The 24,994-nt window shown below is 53.8% G+C and overlaps 1 protein-coding gene across 4 annotated transcripts in view; it reads right to left on the bottom strand.

The window, feature by feature from the left end:
- SEPTIN9 (septin 9) overlaps nucleotides 1-24,994 on the bottom strand; it is a 104,193-nt gene that overhangs the window by 33,576 nt on the left and 45,623 nt on the right. The window contains exon 1 of one of the 4 annotated variants that reach the window (XM_082326768.1): nucleotides 6,241-6,285. The exons of the other annotated variants lie outside the window; for them this stretch is intronic. The gene's annotated coding sequence lies outside the window, so the exon portion shown is untranslated. Of the gene's footprint in view, nucleotides 1-6,240; nucleotides 6,286-24,994 lie in introns of those variants that run through there. 4 annotated transcript variants of the gene reach the window in all.

The raw sequence follows: 24,994 nt of genomic DNA, 5'->3' as shown, positions 1-24,994 counted from the left end.
GTGCTGCCCAAGCAGTGACATCCCTGGGGGTCACAGCATCCACCTGGTACAAACCAAGCTGCAAAGTGGGTGCTGGGTCCTAAGGGTCCCTGCAGACCTTCTGCACATACACACTCATTGCCAGCAGTGTGATGGATACGTGTCTGCGCAAGCTGTGCATAAAGGGCCTTTCTCCGTCCTTTGTGTACTTCCCCTTTTAAACCTATAAATTCCCTTTGGAGATAAAGAAGAAAGAATTTAGGGCACCCTAACCTTGAAAAGAAGGAAAACTCCATTCAAGCTGCCAAGCTGCTGGGCTGTCTCCTGCAGCTTAATTAATAACAACCCATCCCCAGCAAGCTGCTTGCAGCACCAGCTGTCTCCTTTGATGGAGGTGCTTTTCTACGAATAATAGTGCTTTGTATTTTGATGGGGAAAGGTCAGGAGGATGGGGGGGAAGAGGAGGAGGATGGGTGGAAAGGAAATGTATTGCTTCCCCACGGCTCCCGACACCGTGAGCGAGTCCCGCTCAGTCCCCATCTGCTCCTGGGGTCAGATCTGGGAGATGGCGGCACCCCTCCATCAGCCTTGGGGTGATCGTGTCCTAACACTCAGCGGAGCAGAGAGGCATGGGGAGAATTCAGACCTGTGGTCTGCAAGCCCACTTTGCTGTCGTCCAGGACCCGCCCCACAGGGGGGGTCCCTGCTCTGATCTTATCAGGAGCCACCCCGATAACAGCGCAGGATCCTCGCCAGCGCAGGATCCTCGCTGCAGGGAGCTGGCACTGGGCACCCTTGCCAGCTCTGCCGGGCCACAAGAAAGGAATGGTCCCTGCTCCCATTTGGCTTTTGCATAAATAAATAAGCCAAGCTGTGGCTGAGAGCAATGTGGATGAATCCAAGGTGAAGCAGCCATGAGGCCCAATGGAGGAAAAAAGGTGAAACAGACCCAAGCCCTGGGTGCGCTGCATGCGATGCCGACAGCCACCAGTTCCCAGGGCACTGCTGCGAGATCACCTTCATTTCTGCTTAGCCACAGCAGATTAGAGCCAAGCACCAAGTACCAAACTAAGCTGCCTCCTCGGACCCTGGGCAAGGGAGCGGAGGGCTTCGCTGGAGCCATACAGGCGCTTTCTGCCTGCAATCGCCCTGCTGCTGGCTGGTAATTAAGTCCTTCAGCTTTCCTGACAAAACGATGCTCCCGTCCCCAGCCCAGTGCCAGCGCCTGGCTGGGCACTGGCACCCCAGGGAGCACTGCTGACACTGTAATTGCTCTCCGAGGAGCACACAAGCAGCTCTCCTGCTCTCACCAGCTGGCCCGGCCTCTGCGCTCACTGTGACTTTTGTCCCCTCCCTGTCCCACCCATGTCCCTCTGTGCCATCCAGGCTGCCCCAGCATGGGGAGGGCTCTGGTCCCAGTGCAGGACTGGGGCACATCTCCCCTTCCACCAGTTTATCTGGGGGAATAGAGATAAAAAATGCCAAAGGCAGGCAGCAGAAAGAGGCGTTAGGGCAGGTCCCTGTCCCACATACATGCCAACACAGTCCCCTACCCAGGCACAAAGGCTTTGCCGCTTCAGCCTCCAGATGCACAGGGGGAGGACACAGCCCACAGCGCCCCCACTTCCACCCACGGCCGCTCCAGGAAAAGGCCCCCACTGCTTAGCAAAGGGCCATTCATCACTGGGATTGTGTGGGATGAGAAAGGGTTAACACACTGCAGCTGGGCCAGAAATACCCTCCAGGACAAAGAGAGACTTCATGGCATCCGCATCCGCACAGTGCAGAAGAAGGGGCCTTAATCGGATTCCCAAAGAAAATGTGGCTTTTACAGCCCTGCTTGACGAGGCCCCTCCAGCAAGTTTTGCATCAGTGGCAAGTGTTAACCTAGTTTGGGAGGGGGCCAGAAAACGGGGAGAGAAATCACTTTTCCACAAATTTGTGAGAAGGGAGAGCCAGGTGGAGGCAGCTGGACCCAGGCAGCATCCCTGCAGCAGGACACGGGGGAATGCGGATGTCTTAGCTTGGCAAGGTCTGATGGCCCCAAAACACCCAGACCTTGGCATTTGTTCTCATGTGATGTACCAGGGACTGGAGAAAGCACCACTGCCGAATTCCCACCAACCGGGTGATGCTTGGCCACACCCTGCCACAGCAATCACCGACAGCAATGAGCTCGCACAGGGAGGCACCCCTGAGCATTCCGACACTGCCCAGCATTTTGGGGACCACGTCTTGGGACGATGAGGGTGAGCCAGCACGAGCCAGAGAGTTTCAGGGTATTAGCAGCAGAGCTCTGCCTCTTCCCTGCAAGGATGGGGACCCCAGGGAACAAAGCCAGGGATGCTGCTGGGAAGCAGACGGTGCTCACACCCACTACAGATGCGGACAAACCATCTTTGCCTTCATCTCCCCGCTGACACCTGGGCACACATCCCATGGTGCTGTGTCCCTCCCTGCATTACAGTGTGGCCCCGACAGCTACGCCCCTGCAGCAAATGGGTTTTGCCAGCCTGGCCCCTCTGCCATGGCTCCTTCCCACCTCCCCGGCCCCATGTCCTCCCGTTACCTTGAAATGCCACATGCCCACTCCCCACAAGATTTTTGGACAGGCACTCCTAGGATGTCACTGAGCTGTATTTGCAAGATTAACTCTTTCAGTCCACTTTTTGTTACTATTTTTTAACAAACGAGCTAGCTTTACCGGACACTTCTCCACAAAGCACCTACCAAATTTTAGAGATAAATGAAATAAAGTATAGTTGTATTCAGACATAAAATCACAGCACCCAGCAAGCATAACCCCAGGAGAGCCGTCCTTCCCTTTCCCAGCCCAGCCTTTCCCACGTACTGGAGCGAAGCTCAGACACGTTACCCAAGGATCAACAGCTCCAGCGCAGGTTTCGGCCAGCCCCAGCATAGCTTCGACAGGGCTGGATGCGGCATCACGGCCATACGGAAATCACAGCATTTAAAACCACAGGCTATAAAAATTCCACCGTGCTCAGAGAGAGGAAGTCTGGATTCCCCATGGAGAGGCGTCCAGGAACCGCCACTGCCAGGTTATTAGCCACCAAGCCATTAGACCCCGCCACAGCTGCATACCTCGAGCTATGGTTAGCACATACTAGTGAGAATATACGTGCTTAATGGCTGTGAGGTCAAACACATTCAATACACCACCATCGAGCTACCCGTGAGCCCCACAGCCCCACAGGTATTTTGCTCTCAACATGGAAAATCACGGACTGCAACCACAAAAGCATGGAAGGGATCACAGCTCCCAGGGCTATCGCAGTCCTCCATGTGTTCCAAACATATTTTTTCTATCCCGACATGTCCTCATCTGCACTCAGAACGCCCTTACAGCAGGGCTCACACCCTAGATGGCGGTACTCCTCCTGGATACTGTATCCTACAATCTGGAATCACACCTGGATGGGGCAATGGTTCTCAGGGGTTCACATGTAATTGCAGTTCTTGCTTTCTTTTTTTTTTTACAGCGTGGTGCCTAAGCCACCACTCATGTCAAAAATGAAGCTCAGTCGAGCGTTGCCTGCACATGCAAATCTCCCATCACGTGGCCCAGGCCCACCTATTTCGCAGGGGAATTCGGTCAAACGAACCAACAGTCGTTAGCACCAGGGAACCCAGGACCCTCAGCCAGCACATCTCCAACAGCAGCGTAAAATCCCTTCCCACCCTAGAGCTGCACCACCAGTCTGCTCCATCTGCCACACCCACCATCCGTGGCAGTGAGAATTCAATAAAATTAAGGAACTTGCTTAACACGAGATTTTTAACCCAAAACTTGCCTGGCACTATAGTAGGATGTTCCTGTGCTCCTCTGGTCTGTGCGTTCATGCAAGTTCACCCTTGAAAGCAGTGGGAGCGAGCCCAGCGTGCTGTGCAGGGCACGTGGCTGCTCAGCTCATGAAGGGCTGGACGTCCCTGAATGAAGTGTGGTCACACCAGGGATGGACATAAAAAGCCTGGTCTGAAATCCTCTGGCATGAAGCCTTCCCGCGCAGAGGCTGCCTGCGAGCAGGACCAGCTGGTTGCAGCACAGGCGGGAGTGGAACCCCCCCAGCTGCCTCCAAGGGGTGTAAAGGTGCCAGGTGCCAGCAGGGCATCGAGGCGCCAGAGGAAAAGAGCGATTCCTTTGCCCGTGCCCAGCACCCTGCCTCTGCCAGACTAAGGCATGCGAGAAAAACCCATGCACTTAGCAAGTCCAGAGGGTTCCCACCATGTCACTTAAACATACGTGTTCCCCATCTTCCACGATCACTCTGCAAACAGCCATCACAACTGGAGAGAGAAGACTGACGTGGTGCCGTTAAAATTAAAAAAAAACAAAACAAAAAAACAAAACAAAACAAAAGAAAAGAAAAAAGAAAGGGAGGGGGGAAAAAAGCAAGCTTCCCAGCTGGGACGGTTTGCATAGCTACAACGCTGCGACACAGCACGGAACAAAAGTGCGGGCGGGGCCCGCGCTGCCCGCACTCAGCTCACCCACGCGAGACCGGGGCGCGGCGTACCGGCGGCCGCCCCCGGCCCCGCGGAACACCCGCCCCCGCCGGAGCCCCGGCTCCGGCCCGCCCGGCCGCCGCTTCTCCTCCTCCCGGCACGGGGCTGGGGGGCCCCCACGCCCCCCCTGGGACCCCCAGCCCCGGAGACCCCCAGCCCCGTCCCCGCGCACTCACCCGGGCGGCCGCAGCTCCTGCGTGGGGCCGGGGCCGGAGGCGGGGGGGGGTAAGGAGGGGGTTGGACGAGGCTGGTTCAAAAGAGCCAATTAAAGAGAAAAGCCGGGGGAAACGCTCTTGGGGCGGGGGGAGGCGAGCCCCGCTCCTCCTGGGCTTTCCCACGCGTGGGCACCCGCGGCGCTGCTGGGGACAGCAAGCGGCCGGCACCCCTCACCCCGTTGCGGGGCCAGGGGTCCCGGGGGCAAGAGCCCGAACATCTCATCCCCTGGAAGGGATCAGGCCTCCCCTGGCAGGCAGCTGGGCATCCTCAGCCCCCTGCCTTTTTTTGGGGGGGTGAGGGGTGCCCCCAGGGTTCTGGGTGCCTCCAGCACACCCCGCAGTGCATCCCCCTGTGCAGGCAGGGACACGTACCCTGGGGCACAGGCTGCAGCTCAGGTTTGGGGGTTGCTGCGTGTGCGCTGGGGCAGGCTGGGTGAGAGGAGGGGAGAGCAGGAGGCTGCTTTTGGGGAGCACTTCCCAGACAGGCACTTAGAGCTACAGAAAAGGGCCAGGGAGAGGAGGACTCCCCCGCCACCTCCTTGGCCTGGTGCCCTGCACCACCCACCAGCGCTCACAAGGATGCTCGGGAGATGGGTTTTCCCCAGGGCTCATCAAGACAAGGGGCCATCGAACACCGGGAGGTTCCTTCCCCATCAGTTCACAACCAACTTCCAGAGCAGAAACTGAGGAGGTAGATGACCACGGGCTGTCAGCCCTCCCTTATGTCACCAGATACGCTCCCCACGACACTACAGAAATGTTTCCCAGGGGAAGTAATGCAAGAGCATCTCCAGTGCAGCCAGCAAAGCCGATAACAGCCACACATCTGCCAGGCAGGTGAGGCTGCAGCAGCCCCTTCCCGCTGCCTGCCCGGATGCAGACAACCACACCTGGCCCCTCTGGCTGGGGCAGGGCTCCCAGATGCCGTATGGACCCTTTCACAGGCAGCACTCTCACCCTTGCCCGGCATTGCCAGCAACCAGGGTCCCTTTTCACCCACTGCATGGCTGTGGGAGCTGGCCGAGGGCAGCCTGCGTGCAGCAGGGTCCCAGCCTGCTGGGAGCTGACATCCCAGGGAGCCGCCATCACCTGGATCACATCAGGGTTGCTGCCGCCCCGTTTCACCCTTAGGACCTAGCACCAGCCGCTGTGACTCCCCTCTCCAGCTCCCTGCCTGCCCCAGACCTGGTGCCAAGACACAGCCCAGCACATCCCCATCCCACAGTGAACCCGAGCAGGCGGCACAGCCAGCTCTGCCTCCTCCCTTAGCACAGGCCCTGACAAAGCATTCCCCTGCGCTGATGCCTGCATCGTGCCCCTGGTATTTTCCCCTTGCTAAGCCACTGCTCTATTTTTCCCTTCCTTACCCTTCAGCCTCCCTTGCACTCATCGCACAGCCAGGGCTCCAGCTTGCCCACTCCACGACTCCCCTCTGGCATGGCTGTGGAGGCTCCAGCACAGCCCTTGCCACAGTTTTTTATTCCCTGAGGCTGGGGAGAGCTCAGGCAGAGAGACTTACTCAGCCAAGGATTACGAGGAGGACAACGCACACTGCCCGGCGTCTGCAAGAGCCAAGGATGCTTCAGCACCTATTTCAGCTGCCGTCCCAACTTCTGAAAAGTTTTGCTCAATTCTCTTTGTAAAGGTCTTGCAAAGAAAATCCCTCCTGGCTCTCTGCCTCCCTCACCACCAGACATGAAAAGCACTCGAGCTTCTCCCTGGGTAACTCGGGTAAAAGCCTCCAACATCAAAGGCACCACGAAAGCGTTATCCCCCCCTCCTCATCCCTCCCATGCAGCAGTGCTGGCACTGCCTCCCTTGAAAGCACGGCAGCCTCAGTGGTTAACGTGCCAACTGCACTAGAGACATAGTTTTGGGGTTTTTCTGTCTTTTTTTTGTTGGTGTTTTTTTTTTTTTTTTTTTTTTTTTAAACTCAGCCACAAACTGGGAACTTGGGGCAAATCTGAGCCACGCTTTCCTTTGGGGGCAACATGAATAGCATGGTGCTGATGGGGGTTTGCCTGCTGTCTGGCATGCGGTCATCCAAGGAAAAGGGGAATAAAAATATTCCCTGTGCCAGTCCTGTCTATTCGTTGCCCAACATTAAAGGAAGCCACTAAATGTCCTGGAGTAAAAACACAAGAATCCTCCAAGAGAGCAGATTCACATGCATTTCTCAGCAGCCTCTGCAACCCCGTTCCTCCATCTGCAAAACATCTCCCCCCCTTTGTGAAGCACTTTGATATCTCTACAGCAAAGCAGGGCGAAGGAGGGGTGTTTACCTTCCCAGAAACAGGGAGCAGCATTTACACCCAAAACAACAACAACAGCCTCAGCACAAAATACCAGGGGAGAGGGAGCAGTTGCAGACGCAGCAGGAATGCCCGTGGATTCAGAAGACAAGGAGGACTAGAAAATAACTTTAAACACCGCAGGGATTTCAAAAAGTCATAGGACCACATGGTTTCTTGGCCCATTTAAGAGCGTTCTTCATCCCTTCATCCCACACAGCAGTTGTTCCTGCCAGATCACCGCCTGCCCGGGCTGCTAGGTTAATTTTATTGCTGGAACATTGAAACAACCTTCATTTGCAGGGGGGAGGTGGGAGGGCTCTGCTGTTTAACACTTGGCCACGCTCATGCTGTGATTAGTATCACCCAATGCACAGATACCAGATGTTCTCAGGGCAGGCTGGAGCGTATCCTAAATTGCACCAAGATGGAATTTTTGGGCAATTTTCAGGGAGTGCTGAGGGCAGGCACTAATGCAAGAGCAGAGATTTACACAGATACACAAAAAAAAAAAGCCCATGGGGTTATGGCACCGGTCATAACCCCTGGGTTGGTTGCAATGCCATGGGCTGCACTTCTTAGAGTCAACAGTTTGTCATTTTGGGGGCAATTACTCCAATTCCTGTTCTTCGGTGGGTCGCAAGCCTCTGATTTCCATGTGTTCACAGCAAAACACTTCAGTTTTGCCCCTGCCTCTGCTGCTTCCCCAGAGCTTCAGCTCCAGGAGGGAATTGCTGCTACAGAACAGCAAACACTCGTAAGGTTTGGCCTCTCCATGCTGTTTCCCCAGGGTCCCAGTGCAAGCCCACTCCAAAGCAACCCCCCCCACAACCAAGGGTCCGTGTGTCCAGGCAGGACCTGAGGTGACTGCGGGCGTGAGAAATCCTGCATCCCACAGGTCTGCCTTTTTGTTTCTACTGAAATGGTAAGGTCTGGCTGACACCTAAAGCCTGGTTTGGGGGGTTCATTAGAGTAGGTAGGAAGGGTAATCTCTCTGCAGGCTCCCGGAAAGTCCCTGCTGTAAAGAGCTTCACCCAAGTGAAGTCTGTGTCTCTCCTCCAGCTTTTCCCACTGCAGAATCCTGTTGTGCATACAAAATCATCCCTGAATCGTGAATTTACACCCAGAAACCAAAAGACCTCCATTATTCACTTCTTTGAGCAAAGGTTAAATCCAACCAAATACAGCAGCTTTCGCAGACAGGACAAGAATTTGGCAGCCAGCGGGAAGGAAGGGGAACGTGGGAATTCCTCCTACGACTTGGCAACGGGCTCTTCCCCCAGCATGGGAGCCCTCTGGGGTCTGTTCAGCCTCCGCCAAGCTAAGAAAGCCCCTCATTCAAGCACTCAATAATCTCACAGGACATCCTGAAGCCCAAGGAGGAGTTTGGAAGAGGGGTGGGATGGATTCAAGCTGCCTAATTGCTCCGGGGAGAGAGAGAGAGGAAAGGTGGGGTGGCAGAGCTGGATCAGAGATGTCTTAACCTGCTGTTTGGAGAAACACCTCTCTTCCTACTGACTACAGAAGGTGTCTACAGCAAATTAGCTACCAAGTCATCCATGCTAAGCTGTAACATGAGGTCTGCCTGCGATGGGCTCCATCACGACATGAAAGAAGCCACGCTAATATTTCCAAGTCCCTCCTTTTATACCTTGAGGCATTAAAAAGCAGCAGGCCAGGGGAACAAGTGTGTGATGGCCCATGATCTGTGCACGAGCTGTTCGGGAGAGGTACAGTCCTCTCCTGGAAAAGGCTCTGGTGTTTCTGCCCCTGCCCACATGCACATGGCAAGGGGACATGCCTGGCCTGGTCCCTGCATGCTCCCGGCAGCAGGCGGACTTGGGCAAGCTGTGGCAAGACAAGCTCTGCTGAAGGACAGCGGAGGTTTGGGTGTAGCCACTGATGGTGTTGGACCTGCAATGCAAGCTTCTACCCCAGGTCCAAAACGCTCGTGCTGGGCACCTTCATCCAGCACCACCCCAACACCAAGACAGGCCCTGAGGCTCTCTAAAGATTAATGAGGACACTTAACTCCACCGGAGCTCCCAGGCCCCCAGCGTAGCATCCAGTCCCTTCCTCCCTCGCCCCAGCTACTCCTGTCATCCCGCTCCCCATGACATGGCACATCTTGGGTTTTGATGCTCTTCCAGCATGAGGGTGATGGGGCAGTGCCGTGTTTAGAGATATAGAAGAGCCAAGACATACATCCTAAAAGGTATTTAGGCACCTAATTCCAATTTTGGTGGCTCTAACTCCCCCTGAGAGATTTCAGTGTATATACAGAAGCACCAGTATTTGAGACATTTAGGGGCAGACCTGCAGATCACACCAGGAGTTTGGAGCTGAGTGGGGAATGGAGCACCCAGCGCCTGCACCCAGGTCTCACCATCCCCACTCCACCCTACACAGCATTACGCATACATAGACCAAGACCAGTGCTCAGCACGGAGCACGCTGCCCACGTATGCATGACGGAGGCCAGGAAGGCAGATGGTTGCATTTGTTGGAAGAGGTGGGGCACCCAAATTAGTAGCTGCTACTGAATAAGCTCTCAATGGATCATCAGGAACCATCACGGGAGCTGCTGGGGAGACAGTTGCCTCTGAGAAAGCAGAGCTTGGCTTTAGGTGTGAATAAAAGAAACATTTTGTCAGACCTACCACACATGCCTGGCTCACGTTTTGATTTTGGGGTTCATTTGTACCTGTTTGGCTCTGTCACACCTAATCCCTGGCTTTACAGCACCCACAGACCTAACGTCGTAACAGCAGATCATGCTTTCTGGACCCGTGGAAGGAGATACTTTCATGGGATGTATTCAGAGCAAATCCCCTGGACGCAAACCCACAGGACACCAAGGGTCCCCCCCAGCCTTGTCTCCATTTCCTACAAGGACTGGAGAACGTGGCTAGGAGATGCTCCAGACTGCAAGTCCCATAGGATCCCCCACGAGTACCCGAGGAGGGGAGGCAGCACCCGCTAACCCACAGCAACATGTGTCCCTGTCTCTGATGCACCAGGCACCGTGCACCATGCCAGCTTCCCAAACCCTTGTCTCAACACAGCCAGCACAAAGCGGATGCTGAGCTGAGCCCCATCACCCCATGAAACCAGAAGGGCCCCCGCAGCGACCCAAGCACCGCTCAGAGCCACCCTCCTCCATAGGTAGCAGCACGGCTGTGATCTGCAGATAAAGGCAGTGGCTACGCTCTGCAACGCTTGCAGCCTCTTAAAGGTCACGGGCCCCATTAGGTTTGAGGTTTTCAGTTCTGCAGGATACAGCTCTCATTTCTGACAGCCTCTTGCAGCCGAGAGCAGAGCGCGCTGCTGGCTTCAGCATGTCACTGGGGGCCCAGGTCCCCCCACTGTTCCCCCACATCCCACAGCACTGGGAGCACTCTGGGGGCATGTCGTGGTTTAACCCCAGCCAGCAACTAAGCACCACGCAGCTGCTCGCTCACTCCCCCACCAGTGGGATGCAGGAGAGAATCGGAAGGGCAAAAGGGGAAAACTAGTGGGTTGAGATAAGATCAGTTTAATAACTAAAGTAAAATAAAAATAGAACAGTAGTAATAGTAATAATAACAATAATAATAAAAACAAGTAATAATAGTACAATAGTAATACAAATCAAGCGATACACTGTACAAGCTCACCACCCGCCGACCGATGCCCAGCATGTCCCCCAAGCAGCGATTGTTGCCCCTCCCCTGCTCATATACTGAGCATGACGTCATGTGGTATGGAATAGCCCCTTGGCCAGTCTGGGTCAGCTGTCCTGGCTGTGCCCCCTCCCAGCTTCTTGTGCACCCATCGGAAAAGTCCTTGACCAGTGTGAGCACTACTTAGCAAGAACCAAAACATCAGTGTATCATTGATATTGTTCTCATCCTAAACCCAAAACACAGCCCCATACCAGCTACCAAGAAGAAAATTAACTCTATCCCAGCTGAAACCAGGACAAGGCACCGACCGTCAGGCAGGTTTTTAGTCCTGAAGGAAAAGCAAGAACACACACCAGATCCAGAGTTTGGGATCGTTCAAGCAAGGGCTTAGGTGCAAACTTATTTTTTAGATGAAGAGCAATGGGGAAACCAACTGTGCCTCCAACCTCACCAAGGGAAAGCCTTCTACCCAAGGAAAGCCACATCCTGCCAGGACACTGGACAACTCAAGGTCCTCCAACCCCCATTATAAATCAGCTCTATCATGCAAGGGGAGGGAATTTTAGGCAACAACCCTGGGAGAAGAAGCCACCACAATGCTCCTGTGGTCTTTTATGGCCCTGGTAACTAATTTGCTGTCAAGACCTCCACCCAAATGATGTATGAAGCGCCTCAGCTCCAGCAAGGAGTCCCTGTGAGGAGGAGAGAGGTTACACACCAGGTACTGCTGTGTCCACCAGAAGAGTCAAAAACCCCACAGCTCAGCACCCCTCCTTCACCCTGTGCACTAGTGAACAGGGACCAGCAGCCACGTCCCACCAGACTCTTCCTAGAGCCCCAGCACACAGACCCTGGGGCTTCTGGAAAGCATCCTTAAAATAACCACTTTAAAAGCCCCCCAGGTTGCCAGGACTGGGAAACAGGTAAAGCCTAAGGCACAAGAAACAAGAATGCAAAGTCAAGGCATGAAAATATTTGTTTCTTCTCTTTTCACCTCACAGGTCTTGTATTTGAGGACTGAGGAGCACCAACTTCTGACAGCTTGGCCAGACCAAGCTCTCTTGGTCTCTGCCCTTTCAAGGGCAAAGGCTGGGTGCTGGCTTTAGCCCTCGGGGGCCACGGGCAGGTCCCGTGCAGCCCCACTCGGCCCGATGCAGGATGGATGTCCCTGCCCTCCCCATCCCATCCCACCCATGATGTCTGGGCAAGGCAGGATCACAGGGTCTCATGGAAACTTGCTAGAACTCTCTCCTTGGGCCCCAAATTGCCCATTCATTTCAGATTTAAGAGAAGCTGAGCGATCAGCTTTGGCCTCCCTACAGACCTGCGGTCCGGCGAGACGAGCACTGCCCTCTGCCCTGCACAGAGCCTTTCAAGGAGCCGTTTCCAAACCTCTTCCCAAACCTTTCCATGCCTCTCCCACTGCTGCAGTCCCAGGGCTCCACATCCCTCTGTGGGATGTGCTGGCCTACAGTCACATGGAGGGAAGGGCTGGGAGGGGGACCCCGGAGGTCAACCAACAAGAAGAAAAATAAATCAACCACACAGCGATTTACACGGCAGCATTCGCTCCTTCCTGCAGACCCACATTTTCGCCACAGCTGCTCAGCGAAGCCGGTGACACTGAATCACCTGAAGGGCTCCAGGACACTTCTGTGGAAGCATGCTTCCTTTTCTGATGAATTCCCCCCCAGCTGCCCTCCCTGAGGGGATCCGGAGCCCCATGGACCCCAGGATGCTGCATGGGTAACTGCTTCACCAACTCCATCCACAGGGTTTTGCTCTGGGATGGGGCGAGCAGGGCAGCAGCAGGCTTCAACTGAGGACCATTTGGTACAGCAAAGCCTTTTCATCCCCCCCATTCTGTGTGACCACCTTCCTGGTCCCTGCACAGTGTTGCAGCCACGTAGGCAAATGGGGATGGCTCCAAGGCAACTAACTGTATTTCTGTCCCAAAACAGATACAGCATTTGCCCCTCCAGTCCTGCAGCTCCAATGCAGCCTGTCCAGCCCACCCCTCCACTCCTGCCCCCCATAGCCCTGCCTGCACAAAGCCACGCTGGGACCAGGGCTAGCTCGCACCCCCCGAGCTTTAACCACAGCCCTAGCATGTTGTGCAAGCACAGTGGGCACCACTGATGTATTAGAGGGCTACATACACAGCTTTCAGCCAGCTGTAACTACTTCGGGGACTTAAATCAGCCTCATCTTCCCCTCCCCTATGTTTGCCAGCCAAAGCCTTCCCGGGGAAAAGCACCCCATGGAAAAACCTGGGAAAACAAACAGGGTGTGCCTAGCCAAATCCCTAGCCCCAAGGGCTGCGCTGCTCGGGGTTTAGTGGGGTTATATGCCATGGTGAAAGGTGAGCATCAGCAATCTGCATTACCGACCTCCCCAGGCACAGAGCTGCTTGCTGAGGGTGGTACTTACCCCCTCCTGATCCTCGCTCCTGCAGAGCAACTAGCGCTCCCACCGCCCCACGTGAAATGGTGCAGGAAAAGAAGGGGTCAAGGCAGAAAGCCAAGGAGGAGGATGTTCGGAGCACAGCATAATGCTCCATTCATAGTAAACCCGCCCAAGAGGGCACCCACATGCTCTGCTTCTGCTCCTGGAGCTGGAACAACGCCTCCCAAAGTGACTCAAGTCCCGGCACAGGTGTAAGAGATCTAATTTTTCTTCCATTATGAGTAATTTTATGATTCTCAGTGACTGTCAGGAGGAAGTCAGTGCGAGTGAGCTCAGACCAGCCCGAGGTGCTGCAGAGAAAAGCTCTGAACCATACCCCGCTTGCTCTGCCTGCGGCCCTGCAGCTCCCCCCTCACTCCTCTACTCCAACTGTGGGCTCCCAGCCACATGGTGTAGGTATTTTTTAGCCAGCTGATAACATTTTGAATAAAATTACCTAAATCTCCATGCTCCAGCCAAAAAACTGGGGTTTGGATAAGCTTTCCATAACAGGGCAGTAAACCCCAGTGAGCTGAATTACATCTGAAGATGTGACACCCATCAGGGTGCTCCAGCGAGGACCACCCTGCTCCACAGAACCGCTGCTCTCCCCTCCTCACTGCCTGCCCTTCCCCACGCTGCCTGCACACAAATACTCTCATTTCTCTTCCACCCCTGTGCATCTCTGTCCTGCACGGACAGCCAGCCAGCTGCTATTCCCTGCCTGGCCAGGTAGATGGTGCTCAGCCAGCATGAAGAGGGAAATCATCCAGGCTGGAAGAATTAAGTTGCCTCTGATTAACCCAATAACTCAATGTGGTTTCCACTGACAGATGCGGAAGGTCCCGCTCCAGCCCCAAACAAATGGGACCAACTCAGATCCTGATGATCTGTTTTAGACTTTCGCCTTTCACTTCAGGCTGACAGGTGGCAGATAAACTGGTAGCAAACATTTCATCAAAAGCAGTGCTTTCCCAACTCTCATTTTCTGCTGGAAATTCACTCTGCTGACACTTTGCCCCCCACCTTTGACCAGCTCTCCCCACACATTTCCCACAAAACCAAAACACAGCAGAGCCCAGTGGAGCAGGAAACAATTTGCCCATTTTTCCTCCTATGAAGTCAAGGGGATGGGGGCCCAGGGGGCACCGGCAGGGCCCCTCGTCCTGCTGGAAGCTGCCAGGTGCAGGCAGCAGGGGGGCACGGGCTTTCCATCACATCACCCCAGGGTTGCTCTCCTCTACCGTGCCGGATGTAGGAGGTCTAATATTTCTCCAGTTCTGCTTTAACACTCACACCATGTTGGGGGCAGGAAGCTTAAGCCATTTCCTGCAAGGCATTGCTCTACCCTTCAAGTATTTTCAGCCTCAGTGCAAGCTGTTTTAAAACCAAGCCTGGCAGCTGGAAGTGCGAAATCAGAGGAGGGGCTTGTCAAGGCAAAATTCAGTTTGCAAAACCTATCCAGTTCCCACTGCCACAGAGCAGTAAAATAAATATCGCTACAGGCAATAAAAGAGAAAAATTAATTTTGCATGTCTAAAAATGAGAAGGAAAAGCAGAAACTCAAAACAATGTTCTCCGTGTCCCTCCCAAGGGACACAGCACTGTTCCCCAGCAGAAAGCCACAGCCACGTCCCCCCTTGTCTCTGCAGCCCACGATTTGAGGCTTTCCCAGCTTTGCTCTTTCAGTGGAGCCTAAATGATGGCTTTGGTTTGCTTGCTCTTCAAACAACTATCCCATAGACTGTCTGTCCCACAAACGGGCCGAAATAACCCCAATGAGACCCTTCCCGCTCCCCCGAGCAGAGAGACCAAATGCTCATTCTCTGAAGCTCCACAGAGCAATTTCAGGCTGTGCCAGGGCAGAGCTGGAAACCCTGCAGACCCAGGTCAGCGAAGCTCAGCCCCATCCCCACGTCCCCTTCTCAGCAAGGAGCAGTCACTGCTCAGCCCCATCCTTTCTCCCCCTGCCCGAGGTCACACACACAGAGGAAGGGACCAGCCCTGTGCAGCATCCTGGAGAGCCCCCTTTTCAGAGAGGAGGACCCTGGCCACGCTGCCCAGGGGTTTTTGGACAGAGCAGGACCGAGACTGAAGACTTCTGGACGGAGCCTGTGCAAGCAGGAGCAGCCAGGTAGAGGAGGGAGGTAATGCTCTCCTTTCTGCTTGCTCTGAAGCTAAGGACAGACACAGCCAACAGCACAAGCCCAGGGATCTCCTCTGCTACTGCAACGGCTTTGCAGAGGAGATGCAGCACAAAAGAGGCTGGGAGCCATGGGGCCAGGAGGGCAGCGGGGCCAGGCTCTCCCCTTGATTCTTCCTCTTCTGCTCCTCTCCTTCATAACCCATGTTCCTTACTGCTTTCCTCTCTAACCAAATGGGGATTTAAATAAGGAGCTCGTTTTACTGCACTGTCTGAACTTCAGAGATGTGCCCAGGTGCCACCAGGGAGGGGACGACAGGGAGGTGCCAGATGGTGATGGAGAGCCCTGGGGCAGGAAGAGCAGGGTACACTGCTACTGGTAAGACCAGGACTAGCTTCAGCCCCAACACAAGAAAAGAAAACAAATCCCCCAGGGTCCAACACAAACATGGGTTCTGGGGAGATGCTGGATGACAGTGGCCAAGGGTGGAGGCAGACGGATGGCAGCCCATCGCCTGCTGCTCTCCCTGACTGGTCCAGCCCACATGTCACACGTGAGCACTGGTTATCTCCTCCCAGCTCTTCTTCTCCAGGTGACACGCAGGGAGACGTGGCCTGGCTACAGGGAAATGAAGCCAAGCCCCAGGCCCCATGCAAAGGCCTCTGCTTCACTGAGCTCCCACTCACAAAGCTGCTCCTTTGCAAGACTTTTCTGCCCAGGAACTGAAGCCACGAAGCAGAGAGGAAACCCCAGAGCTTCTTCAGGGCCGCACAAGAACCCTTCACCTCCCAACCTCAGGGCATGCTTTCCTGGGCTGTAAATAAACTTTTATTTACTACACAAAGTAGGGCAAGGAGGACCGTTTTCCCCGACAGATGGTGGGAGGAACATCAGCATTATGGCAGGATCTCAGATTTCATCTGACTCCACAACTCGACTCCTGGAGACCTCAGCAGGAGCCACACAGGCATGACAACACTTCTCCTGTGGCCACATCCCACCCAAGTCCTGCTTGTCTCATCATTTCCAGTCCAAACAGGAATCTCTCTAGGGCATGGCTCTGCCCAGCCACCCTATGCTCAGGACCACCAGGTTTGGAGAGAGCATGGCTGGAGCAAATTCACCTCCCACATCCCACAGAGCAACACACAACCAAGGTCCATCCTTTGCAGATGAACCATGATGGATCTAATGCTCCCCCCCAGGACCGCTGGTGTCTCCCTGCTCCCAGCGCTGATGTGCTGTGTTATCAAGGTCTCTTCTGCATTTCAGAGCACTGAACTACCTAAAGCCTGGGCATCTGTTGAGGAAATGGCCTCAAGCTGCGCCAGGGGAAGTTTAGGTTGGATGTTAGGAAAAACTTCTTCACCGAAAGGGTAGTCAGGCACTGGAACAGGCTGCCCAGGGAAGTGGTTGAGTCTCCATCCCTGGAGGTATTTAAAAGACAGGTAGACATGGTGCTTGAGGACATGGTTTAGTGGTGGACTTGGCAGTGATAGGTTAACGGTTGGACTCGATGATCTTAAGGGTCTTTTCCAACCTTAACGATTCTATGATTCTATCATCCTCAGCACTCAACTGCATCCTCTCGTCTTCTCCAAGGCCACCAAAATGGGTGGACAGGGGATCTCAGGGGTGACATGACCCCAGGGAAGGCCTCAGCAGCCTGTGAACTCAGCCTCCCACTTTCACCCCCTTTATCTGCATGTTGGGCTGCAGGAGGAAGTGAGTTCAGCCAGAGTTTGTCTAAACAATTATGTTTTATCAGAAAGGCTGCTCAGATCTACTCCTTTTTCCCAGGACAAATCTGGACAACTCCAAGGTAATCGCCATTCTGCTTCCTATCTGCAGGGGAGGAGGACATGAGGCAAAAAGCATCCAAACACCCCACCAGTGCCTGCTCCACCTCCCTCAGTGTCAGCAGTCTCCATCACTCATAAATCCAGAGGCAGCATCCATCCCCACATCTGCTCCCCACACATCCAAAATTTGCCTTCCAAATCCTTTTTTCCCCTCCAAACTACAGGTTTTTCAAATTTAGGAGAAAGCAGACTGAAGAGTGGAGTATACTGGAGAAGGTTTTGATACAGAAACCATTTGATACCCTCCTTCTCCTCCTGACCAGCTGAGGACCTCTCTCTTTGTAGAGCCACTCCAGTAAGCCAGTCAGAGCAGCTTCTCCCATCCCACACGACCCCACTGCGCCTCTGCAACCAGGACCAGCAATTTCCTTATCATCAGCTGAACCTCGAAGAAGAAAGGACTCAATGCAAGGACAGAACCCGAGGCACCTTGCCAGTTCACCAGCTCCTTGTTACAAAAGAAGAAACTGGAGTGGGTAGAGGGATTCACCCAGGACAATGAGCAAGTGAACAGCAAAGGCAGGATCCTGACCAGGCTCTCATGCCATCCAACCTTTTGTGATCTTCTCAGTGTTCTTCTGGCTCTGACGTTATTTCCACTACAGATGGAAGTGAGTTGCCCGTGAATGCCCCAAGTATGTCACACACGTGATGGAGGACAGCACCTCTACGTCATAATGGCATAACCCTGTGCATTCGTAGCTTCAGAGACTGTAACCAGGGACTCATCCTGTATGTTCATGTACCAGAGCTGCAGAGAAGCTTTGCAGCACTTTGGTGCATCAGTAGAAAGCAGCACAGCCTCCCAGATCAGAGCAAATAACAAGCAGAGTAAACAAAAATTCCCATCCAGAGTCATAACATGCAGGGGAAGCAAACACAGGCAGGGGCTCCAGCCCAAGCTGGGTAGGGCAATACCTGTGACTTCCCGTCAGATCTACCCGTCACACATGAAATATGCCCCAGGTGCATTCATGCTGGAGTTGAAAGCAATGCCCTACAATTTAAGATTTGTGAGCTACCATACAGTTGTAAGTGAGAAAGCTCCTTTCATGAGCTTATGTATCATCAACTTTTATCACTGCCCTCTCCTACTGGGCACCATACCCTTCTGGATTCCCATCTAATCTTCTTTCCCTGAGATTCCCCCCAAACTGAGCTTTTCTTTGAGAGAGGGAAGGAATGTCTGGCCCACTCTGTGCAGAGCAAGAGAGGAGGAGAGGGGAGAAGACAGAGCCATCATAAAAAGTTAAAGTACTATCTATAAGCATGAAAGACAGTCTGACCTGTGCACTTAAGTAAATGATTGTCCACAGCGACCTGTTTGCAGAACAACCCAACACAAGGGGACCAGGTTTGCTGGGGGGCTGTCAAGCACTATTGATAACAAGGGATTAGTGGCTTGCACAGTTCTGTCCTGCTGCAACATCCCTTTTCACTTCTATCGCTTTGACTTTGGAAATAATACAGGAGGGTAAAATCTGTCTTGCCCAAATGGAGGCATCTCCAGCTGAACTGATTGCATAGGCTCTCTTTACATTCAGCAGAGAAAAATAAACCCTTTGAGGACAGAATTCACACCAGCCTAAGGGAGACATCCAGATGATTAACTCAAATGCAGACATCTGAAGCAAGACAGGGTGAACGCCATGCAGTATGTATGGATGAAGCCATATGCAAGGGATCCATTGGGAGCATTCCCTGCAAAGGTCTTGCTCCTAGATGGACAAAGATTGCATTCACAAAGAGACAAAAGGAGGTAGGTGCTCAGCTCCCACTAAATACTTTTTGACCCTTTGGAAACACTGGCCAGGGACCACGCTAGAGCTGCACCATGGAAAGCCTCTGCAGACCCAGAATTCAGAGAACACCCAGGGGCTGGTAACACCACCCAACTTAGACATAACCTGGACACCATCTCTTGGGTTGAAAAGCTAAACATAAATCCAAGGTTATACTCAAATTCGCTAGAGCATCAACAATCTTTGAACTCCGAGGTGTTGAAAAGATGCTTTGTTTCAGTCATTCGTCATCCCTGTTGTACAAATTGCCTTTGCTATGCAAAAACCAACCCACTGCTTCCACACAGAAGAAACTGCAGACAACACAAGTCAAGGAGGAGCCAAGCAACCAAAAATCCCCATGCTGTCACTCCTGAGATGGCACAGCAACCTTAGATAGCTTGTTAAAATTATTTGCTTTTCATAAATGCATAAACATCTGCAAAGTTTTGTTGTTTGCAGAATGTTTTGGACCAGACCCTTTGGTCCAGCTTTGTCTCTCGATATGTCCAGTACTATCCTCATGCCACAATAAAATGAAACAATTAAAAAGAGTGAAGTATTTATACGTGTGACCCTACAGAAATCCAGGGAACTTCTACGCAGAGACCCATTCAGAAGACGAACAAAATGAATGGCCCAAATTCAACTAACCCGAAGGAAAGCAGCCCTCTCCCCAAGTCCCCCCTCTAAAACCTGTAACAGATGTAACAAAAATTGGGACCAAAGAAGTCTGAGCACAGGCTGCAATCCAAGACCAGCTGCTTCTTCCATTTATAGCCACATTCACTTCAGCTTCGTCACAGCATCTTGGACAATACAAAAGTGTCTGTGTGCCTGTTTGTTTGCTGGAGGAGTAAAGAACACAACTGGCTTGCTGTCAAGTTATCTTTTTTGCTCACAACAACGTTTGATCTTCTCAAAACAAAGTTATCTCTCTATAATCTCAATTTAGTTCCTCAAGTCCTCTTACATAGTTTATAGAGTTGGCACCATACCCAGCCTATGGTGTCCCTTCAACTACTGGCCAACAGAAACATCTCAGGCAGGGACAGAGGTCTAGAAATAGTTTAGAAGAAAATTGTTTCTTAACTACAGAAGGTTCGTCACCACTGCCATCGTTTCCCTCCCCCAGCAGGCAGCAGAGAAGGCACAAAATGAGTGGCCAGGCCTTACTGCAGGAGATCAAAGCAAACTCTTTGTTTTATCTTGGTCAAGATAACGGATTTTATTTGCCTTATCAGCCTGTAGGATGATTAACCTAAATGTGAGAAAGCTTGAAGATGCTAAAGGAGCTGATGGGCGGGGAGCATGTTCCCCAGCACAACTGCGATGTGCTCCAGACATGCAGGTACTGCAAGATAAACAGAGAAACTCTTGGGTCTGGTTCGTACATGCCACCCTCAGCCAGGGTTGCATCTCCCATCACCTTCCAGTGTCACTAATATGTACGTACATCCAACGGCAGGCAGGAGCGCTCACCCACGTTTCTCAGCACGGCAAAGACACCTCTCTGCCCAGGGGCTGCCTGGAAGGCAGCGGCTGCCCCAGCTTGCATGCATGGAGGCGCAGAGCCAGGAGGGTCCTGCAGCTGCACAGGGCTCATACCCCAATGCAACGAGCACAGCCTGCAGAGAGCTGCAGGTGCCATGCCACCTGGAACAGGTGGCTTTGATCCCTACAGAGACACGTTCAGCCTTAGATGTTTCCTGCAAGGTTCAGGAAGCAATGACATTGATGCACAACCCAGCAATGGAAGAGACCTGCTAGGTCATTAAGCCCAGCGCCAGGAGGACTCTGCGCTCAGCATCCACGGGTTCGCCCTCTCCTGGTCTCAAACGATGCGAGGCAGGGAACGGAAGTGGGAACTGTAACATTTCCTATGGGAAACTATTCCTTCGCATAATGAATCTCCACTGGGGAGATCACTGCTTTTCCTACGGGCCCTCAGGGACTTCCAACAGGGCAAACGAATTCTCCATGTGATTGCACCTGGGTCTGGCTGCCTGCTCTGGAAACTGGGGGAAAGCAGGCTTGCTGCCTGGGGCGTATCCCGCATGGCTGGAGCACCCACACAGGACCGCGATGGCATCCATATAAACTGTGCCCACACAGATGCAAAGAAGGGGACACGTGAATGCCAACGTGACCAGAGCTGAACACAATGTAATGAGTTCGGGAATAGCTTTTCTGAGGGGCAAAGATGTGTGCAGCAGAAGTACCATCACATCTATATCACCTGGCCTCCTTCCTGACATCCTCAGTGCCCAAAATACACCCCAAAAGGAACTGAGGTGCGCTGGCCGCTCCCTGCACAGCCAGGGACAGAGCGCGCGGTGGGAGGGGGAAAGCAGAAAGCGCCCAGCCCCCCCCCGCTGCCTTCCCCGTGCAGGCAGGAGGCCATGCACGTGGCGTCCCGGATCAGGCAGCATCTCAGCAATGGGACGTGATCGTCTCCCCCACACACGCTCCCACTCCTTCGTTCCAAGTCACTGGCGCTGCAAGTCTCCATTTTTCCAGATTATCTCATTTTTGGCACCTGAGTTCACAAACTGGGATTCTGTGTTTTTCACTCAGCCTCTCCATTTGGTATCTCAGGCTGTAGGCAGTTTCCCGTTAAAAATAACAACAACAACAACAAAAGACTACCTGCAATCTAGCCCAAATGTGTCAGCTGGTTTTAAGGAAATGTTTCCCTACAGCTTTAATCTCTTTGTACAGTTAAACTGCTGTGCAGCTCAGGGAGCTGGAAATGATTACTCACTGCGCCTCCACTCAACGCTGGCCTCTTCATTGCGGGGAGCATTAATAGTCATCCAAATACCTCTAAACTCCCAGCTCCAGCAAGGCAGCCCAGCCCCACACGCAGCATCACCCTTGCAGGACAGCACAGAAGAAAAGTCACCCCAAAGCTCGGGCGACTTCGCTTCTCCATCCCTGGGTGTCCATGGCAGGATGAAGGCTTGAAGCTGGCTGGGGCGGGACCGGGCTGCAGCCTCCACCATGGCTTCCCCAGCACACAGCAACAGGTCCCCGGTTTTTGGATACAGCCTTCACAAGGAGCTATGTGGATCTGAAAGCTTGCTTTTTTTTTTTTTTTGTAATTTTAGCTCAACTCTACAGTAGCCTCTAAAATAGCAAGTTCTAAAGAAAAAGCTTTCCATAGGGGTCCAGGGCTGGGAAAAAAAGAGTGAAAAAGTTGAATTGCTTCTCTTTCCTGACGTCCTCTTGCTTGTTGTGCAGCAAAATAGAAGTAAGGACCCTGCTGCTTTTTACGAGGTGTCTGGCCCCCTGCATGGCTGTCCCAAAGCTGGGCATCAGGCACCAATGGGAGAAAGACTCCAAAAAGCTGGAAGCTCAGAGATGGTTCTGACCGTTTTGCACGTCACCATGGATCAGCGCAGAGATGCGCTTCATCAGGCTGATGGACAGGACATTGCAGAGGAAGGTCAAGTCCCTGTTTTAGGTGAAGGTTCCCATTATTCATTTTATCTGCCTTGATTTATCTAACGAAGCTCCTGAGCATCCTTGTGAGAAAGGACCACGGGGGAGGGAGAGAAGAACTGTGGCCCTACCAGTTGCCAAGAGCAGGAAAATGGGGCGAGGGCAGAAGCAGGTGGCAGAGCTGTGGTGGAGAGCATGCCTTGCTGGCAGCGTGCCGTCCCCAGGGCCCCGGGCAACGTGACCACAGCGGCTTGTGCCAGAAACAAAAAGGATCATCAGATCAAACTGGCTTCCACCTCTCATCCAGGATCGCTTCTCATCTGTCACCTGAGATCCCAAAACTGAGCCTTCACCACAAATACAAACAGGTTCAGATTTGGGGGGAGCAGAGATGATGTATTAAACTGACATGGCAAACATTAACTTTTCTGGGACCAACAATGCCTTCCCCCCTGACCCCGACGACCACCGGGTTGCAAGGAACAACAGAAGAACATGGCATTCAACCACACATGCACAGCATCAGCGACAGGAGGCACCAGTGGAAGGGGATGCTCAGGCAGGAGGATGCAGCAGGATTAGCCCTGACGGGCTCGACACGGCTCTTCCCAAGGACTGGCCTGTCCCACATCCAGCTCGGGAGGAGCCCTCAAGATCCCTCCTTTGTGAAGGGCCAACAGATTTCTCCAGATGAAGTACTGCTGCTCTCACAAGGATTCCCCTTTCCTCTCCTGAGCAGCCATGCTCAGCCTGCCACGGTGGAAAGGAGCCTGGTGGGGCTGCGCCGCTGCCCAGGGCCATGGGGGACATCCCAGGCAAAGCCACTGCTTCAGAGCAAGCCAGGGAGGAAGAAGAGGGTCAGAAGCAGGAGGTGATGGCGGCTGAGCAAGCCAGCACCCCGCCGGCTGCAACACCAGCAAGGGTCACTGAAGCAGGACCCAGCCACCACACCAGTCTCACAAAGGCAGCGGGACGGCAGCCCAGGCAGCCCGGGGCACAGCCACCTGCCTCAGCCCCCTCTTGCCACGCCAGCTCCACAGCACAGTGCTATGGGGAGGAACCCGCTCCGGCCATGCGGGCGCAGGCACCGCGTGCCCTGCTTAGACATGCCCTGCTAGTGCAAGGGAAGAACAGCCTCAGCCGCCAGCTCCAGCCTGGGCCAGTGCCCCAGGGCCGGGAGTGAACCGCTGCCCATGGCGGGATCTCGGGAGAGGTTATCACCACCCACAGGCAGTCATATTTGGATATTAAGACTTGGTAAGTCCTGCGCAGTGAAGACAGACTCTCACAGTTTCCGAGGCTGCAGGTTCAGAAAGGCCACTTCCCTTCACCTTTTTTTAGTGTTTATTTTTAATTGCTTGTGCCTCTTTCGGCCCTTTGCATATTCTCCTCTTGCCTACACCCACTGCACAACCCTGCTCAGATTTCTCTGGACGACTCTGACTATAGCAATCCACATCGCCTGGTCACCCATCACATTCCTTGTCTCAGCTGGGGAGCACCAGCTGCCTTGGGGACATGAAGTCCAGCTTTGCCCAGGATGCTGGTGCAGTGGTACATCACACCGGTGATGTGCACCCATGTCCTGTCTCCCTATCACCAATGGCCCAACTGAACATTAAACCTGCAGAAGTGCAGCCAATGCTCCCCAGGGAGTGCAGGAGGGCGTGAGAAGGACTCGGAGAGGGAGAACAGGGATGGGGAGGAATATTTCTTGCTCTTCTGCCCCACGAAGATACCTCCTGCCCTCCTTCCACCTTGAGAACCACGGCTCCAGGGCGGGCTCAGCCCACACCACCAGCCACGCCGCCCTAATAAAGCTCAGCACTATAATTACTCCTCTCCTTTGTGGTTTGCTCTGAACTGCCAAGCTCCGGGCGATTGCCCTTCTCCTCCAACCGGCCTCTTCCTGCACAACACGATCTCCTGCATACCTTCGGCAGCAGGACGAGGGGTTAAGCGTAAGGCGGCTGAGTCCGGGCAGTTGGGGGAAGGCAAGTCCCAGCACAGGGCTGAAGGCAGCTGGAGGCAGCTGCCCGCATCCCCGGCTCAGCTGTTTGCACTGGAGAGCAACCGAGCAACGGGATCGAGGGGTGTGCAGTGCCACGGGAGCATCTCTCGGGTGCCCCAAACCCTGGGAGCAGTGAGAGGGAGCAGAACTTTGTGCCGTGTGTTGCCTCTGCTGCAGGCATCAAGGAGCCAACATTTTCACTTGGGGGCTTGTGCGGGGGCCAGAGCTGCAGTGGAGCTGGGAAGCGTCGGCAACATGCCTGCACCCATCCACAGGGCTCCCTGAGCGTCCCTGTGCAGCCTCCCTAAAACTCCTCCATGTGCTTACACCAGCAACAAGAAGAGATGCCATCCACCCGCCCAGCATCCCAGGGTGGGTGTCATGGACCACAGGGAGGAGCGCCCTGAAACGGGGCCCTGTGCAAGAGCAGCCCAGGCAACCTTGAGTCATGGCGATGGAGGAGGTTGGAGATGTCCGGGGAGGGGACATGGGCTCTGGCAGCGACTCTGGGCTGTACCTCTGTGCTGACATAGAGGAAGAAGGAGCCGGAGCCCTCCATACCCCTTCTATTTTGTCTCCTGGCTCTTCTTGGAGGCATTTAGACTGAAAGCCACTTTTGTACCAGTACTG

Source organism: Platalea leucorodia (assembly GCF_965183815.1).
Source record: "Platalea leucorodia genome assembly, chromosome: 14".
In the NCBI taxonomy this organism is placed as follows: Eukaryota; Metazoa; Chordata; class Aves; order Pelecaniformes; family Threskiornithidae; genus Platalea; species Platalea leucorodia.
Note: the sequence above shows the minus strand (reverse complement) of the source record. Positions and strands in the feature narration are given on the sequence as shown.